The 5,000-nt window shown below is 51.1% G+C and overlaps 1 non-coding gene across 1 annotated transcript in view; it reads right to left on the bottom strand.

Moving 5' to 3' along the window:
* LOC126436188 (small subunit ribosomal RNA) overlaps nucleotides 1-889 on the bottom strand; it is a 1,909-nt gene extending 1,020 nt beyond the window's left edge. The window contains exon 1 of the ribosomal RNA XR_007580490.1: nucleotides 1-889. This exon is cut by the window's left edge and continues 1,020 nt beyond it. This is a non-coding gene — a ribosomal RNA (small subunit ribosomal RNA).
* Nucleotides 890-5,000: the final 4,111 nt, after the last annotated feature.

The following is a 5,000-nucleotide window of genomic DNA, read 5'->3' as shown; positions in this document are numbered from 1 at the left end:
GTATTCAGGCGGGCTTGCCTGCTTTAAGCACTCTAATTTGTTCAAAGTAAACGTGCCGGCCCACCGAGACACTCAATAAAGAGCACCCTGGTAGGATTTCAACGGGGTCCGCCTCGGGACGCACGAGCACGCACGAGGCGGTCGCACGCCTTCGGCTCGCCCCACCGGCAGGACGTCCCACGATACATGCCAGTTAAACACCGACGGGCGGTGAACCAACAGCGTGGGACACAAATCCAACTACGAGCTTTTTAACCGCAACAACTTTAATATACGCTATTGGAGCTGGAATTACCGCGGCTGCTGGCACCAGACTTGCCCTCCAATAGATACTCGTTAAAGGATTTAAAGTGTACTCATTCCGATTACGGGGCCTCGGATGAGTCCCGTATCGTTATTTTTCGTCACTACCTCCCCGTGCCGGGAGTGGGTAATTTGCGCGCCTGCTGCCTTCCTTGGATGTGGTAGCCGTTTCTCAGGCTCCCTCTCCGGAATCGAACCCTGATTCCCCGTTACCCGTTACAACCATGGTAGGCGCAGAACCTACCATCGACAGTTGATAAGGCAGACATTTGAAAGATGCGTCGCCGGTACGAGGACCGTGCGATCAGCCCAAAGTTATTCAGAGTCACCAAGGCAAACGGACCGGACGAGCCGACCGATTGGTTTTGATCTAATAAAAGCGTCCCTTCCATCTCTGGTCGGGACTCTGTTTGCATGTATTAGCTCTAGAATTACCACAGTTATCCAAGTAACGTGGGTACGATCTAAGGAACCATAACTGATTTAATGAGCCATTCGCGGTTTCACCTTAATGCGGCTTGTACTGAGACATGCATGGCTTAATCTTTGAGACAAGCATATGACTACTGGCAGGATCAACCAGGGAGCTGCGTCAACTAGAGCTGAGCAGCCGGCCGCCCGGGAGTGTGTCCCGGGGGCCCGCGCGAACACGCAAGCGTCCGCTCAATTATTCTGCAAACAGGAGGAGGCTGAGCTCCCCTGCACAACACACCTCGAAACCCTCTCAGGTCCCGGCGGCGCGCAGCGCCGTCCTAAGTACTTGGTCGGGTTCGAGAGAGGCGCAATCGCCCGGAGTTAGGCGAGTAGACGCTTTAGGTGCGACCACCCGTGCTCCCAACTGAGCTTGCCGCTGCCGACAGAGGCCCGGGAGCGTGCTGTCGTGGCATTGCCGGCGGGAGACAACACGCGCCACCTACGGTGACCGGCAGCTCCAACGCCAGCGCCACAGAAGGACAAAAGCCCCACTTGGGTGCCGAAGCGAACTCTCCCAGCACAGCGCACGCGCCAACACGTCCGCACAGCTGCGATACAAACCACCTGCGAGAACCGCTGGGGCGACCGAGCAGCAGACGGCGTCGCGGCGCCGAGCGCCGGGCGGCGGCGCATCCTCAGCGCACACAGTCCTCAATCGGACCAGCACACTGCAGATGGCCACCGCGCTTCGCACCGGGCCCGCGAGGACCTACTTTGGCCGCAAGGCGCCGCGAGCAGGGGGCGCCGGCGCGCAGCTGCGCCGCCTGCCGCGTCCGTCGGCCGGCGCGCCTGCCACTGGCCGCCCCCACCAGCCGGCTGTAGCGCGTGCGCCCACGCACCGCGCTGCCAGCACGCCGGGCGGCCCCCCCTCACCGGCCGGGGACGGTCCCACCCAGCCACCGCCGCGTATCGCCTCACACCCAGATCCCCCTTTCGCGTTCGTGGGCATGGTGGGTCCCCTTTCACGTTCGTGGGCATGGTGGGTATCCCTGAAACAACCGGTTAATAGCTCGACCGATCGTCGCCAACACTGATTCACCTCTAGCGAGAACAACCGCACCACAACGGGTTACCTGTTGTTCATTTGCGTAACGTCACCAGCAAACGTAGACGTCCATCGCCATTTGCAACGAGTATTGCATGCCTGTGTCAGGTGTCACAACACACTACGTCTGCCCACATAGACGCAACAACATGTGCACGCCTCGAGAACACGTGGAAGGTAGCCCCCGTACGTATGCGGTGTCCATTGCGCGAACGACTGTCAGCCGGCCTCTGCAGGATGTCGCAGATGTGGAACGCGGTGCAACATGCTATCACGGTGTGTGAGAAGAGACGACTACGTCCGAATACACGCTCCACTACATCAACAGACTGCTCATGCTGATCGCCATCCAGGGCGTCCGTTCCTCCCACACGTCTGAATGGCGTACCACACTGCAATCCAGCTCTTATAGGGAGACGACACGTAGCTGCGTGCACAATATTTGGACTGTATGGTCTGCCGTTGCTAGGCGCAGTCGTCGTACGGTCACACATGTGCCACGATGTATCATTCAGTACATACGGACCAATGTGCAGTACAGTTTGTGGGTTTTGCGTACATCGGCGGACAGGTGACAGGCCGTACCACAACGTAGGCTGAGTACGTCGGCATGCGAAGGGCATTGAACATGCAAACTTCTCAACGACCAGCTTGCGAAGGCAGGGGGGAAGGGGGGGGGGCATGTACGTCCTGCTGCTATCCACATTACAGTGTATAGCAGGAGCATGTGGAAAGTCAGCAACACCTGCAAGGTGTTTAACATGACGCGATACACAGGGGACCGGGCAGTGCGAATAGCGAACTATATTGCGAGGGTTGCGGTTAGGCAACACTACACTAATTTAACGAGTTGCATAACAATTACAGAGCAGGTTCAGCGACAACGTGCGTCAGGTTAAGGCGCAATATAGGTTAGGTTGAGGCACAATATAGGTTAGGTTAAGGCACAACATGGGTTACGTTAAGGCACAAATTGGGTTACGTTAAGGCACAACATGGGTTACGTTAAGGCACAACATGGGTTACGTTAAGGCACAAATTAGGTTACGTTAAGGCACAAATTAGGTTACGTTAAGGCACAAATTAGGTTACGTTAAGGCACAAATTAGGTTACGTTAAGGCACAAATTAGGTTACGTTAAGGCACAAATTAGGTTACGTTAAGGCACAAATTAGGTTACGTTAAGGCACAAATTAGGTTACGTTAAGGCACAAATTAGGTTACGTTAAGGCACAAATTAGGTTACGTTAAGGCACAAATTAGGTTATGTTAAGGCACAAATTAGGTTACGTTAAGGCACAAATTAGGTTACGTTAAGGCACAAATTAGGTTACGTTAAGGCACAAATTAGGTTACGTTAAGGCACAAATTAGGTTACGTTAAGGCACAAATTAGGTTACGTTAAGGTACAATATGGGTTAGGTTAAGGTACAATATGGGTTAGGTTAAGGTACAATATGGGTTAGGTTAAGGTACAATATGGGTTAGGTTAAGGTACAATATGGGTTAGGTTAAGGCACAACGTAGGTTAGGTTAAGGCACAACGTAGGTTAGGTTAAGGCACAACATAGGTTAGGTTAAGGCACAACATAGGTTAGGTTAAGGCACAACATAGGTTAGGTTAAGGCACAACATAGGTTAGGTTAAGGCACAACATAGGTTAGGTTAAGGCACAACATAGGTTAGGTTAAGGCACAACATAGGTTAGGTTAAGGCACAACATAGGTTAGGTTAAGGCACAACATAGGTTAGGTTAAGGCACAACATAGGTTAGGTTAAGGCACAACATAGGTTAGGTTAAGGCACAACATAGGTTAGGTTAAGGCACAACGTAGGTTAGGTTAAGGCACAACGTAGGTTAGGTTAAGGCACAACGTAGGTTAGGTTAAGGCACAACGTAGGTTAGGTTAAGGCACAACGTAGGTTAGGTTAAGGCACAACGTAGGTTAGGTTAAGGCACAACGTAGGTTAGGTTAAGGCACAACGTAGGTTAGGTTAAGGCACAACGTAGGTTAGGTTAAGGCACAACGTAGGTTAGGTTAAGGCACAACGTAGGTTAGGTTAAGGCACAACGTAGGTTAGGTTAAGGCACAACATAGGTTAGGTTAAGGCACAACATAGGTTAGGTTAAGGCACAACATAGGTTAGGTTAAGGCACAACATAGGTTAGGTTAAGGCACAACATAGGTTAGGTTAAGGCACAACATAGGTTAGGTTAAGGCACAACATAGGTTAGGTTAAGGCACAACATAGGTTAGGTTAAGGCACAACATAGGTTAGGTTAAGGCACAACATAGGTTAGGTTAAGGCACAACATAGGTTAGGTTAAGGCACAACATAGGTTAGGTTAAGGCACAACATAGGTTAGGTTAAGGCACAACATAGGTTAGGTTAAGGCACAACGTAGGTTAGGTTAAGGCACAACGTAGGTTAGGTTAAGGCACAACGTAGGTTAGGTTAAGGCACAACGTAGGTTAGGTTAAGGCACAACGTAGGTTAGGTTAAGGCACAACGTAGGTTAGGTTAAGGCACAACGTAGGTTAGGTTAAGGCACAACGTAGGTTAGGTTAAGGTACAACGTAGGTTAGGTTAAGGTACAACGTAGGTTAGGTTAAGGTACAACGTAGGTTAGGTTAAGGTACAACGTAGGTTAGGTTAAGGTACAACGTAGGTTAGGTTAAGGTACAACGTAGGTTAGGTTAAGGTACAACGTAGGTTAGGTTAAGGTACAACGTAGGTTAGGTTAAGGTACAACGTAGGTTAGGTTAAGGTACAACGTAGGTTAGGTGAAGGCGCAATGTAGGTTAGGTTAAGGTACGATATACCTTAGGTTAAGGTACAATATCGCTTAGGTTAAGGTACAATATAGCTTAGGTTAAGGTACACGTTGTAGGGAAAGGTGTATTTTGGGGGGGGAGGGGGCGGCAGGTTCGTTGATAGTGATTATCGTAAGTGCATGCCTGCGGGATCATCCGATTTGTCACGTCAGGATGCACTTGTGGCTCATGACAGGCGGCGCTCCGATTCCAAGGTTGTGGCAGATCTGTGTCTTTCATTCCTGCCATTGTTTGTGTACTGTGACAGGAGGCAGTATTGTGATGTTGGGTGCACCCCTGTGTAGGACATGTGTGGGTGTTCGTGGCTTAGCTGAGCAATGGCGGATGTCGGAAGGGTGGGA

Source organism: Schistocerca serialis, unplaced genomic scaffold, assembly GCF_023864345.2.
Source record: "Schistocerca serialis cubense isolate TAMUIC-IGC-003099 unplaced genomic scaffold, iqSchSeri2.2 HiC_scaffold_123, whole genome shotgun sequence".
Lineage (NCBI taxonomy): Eukaryota > Metazoa > Arthropoda > Insecta > Orthoptera > Acrididae > Schistocerca > Schistocerca serialis.
The sequence above is the reverse complement of the archived record's forward strand: the minus strand, read 5'-3'. Positions and strand labels throughout refer to the sequence as shown.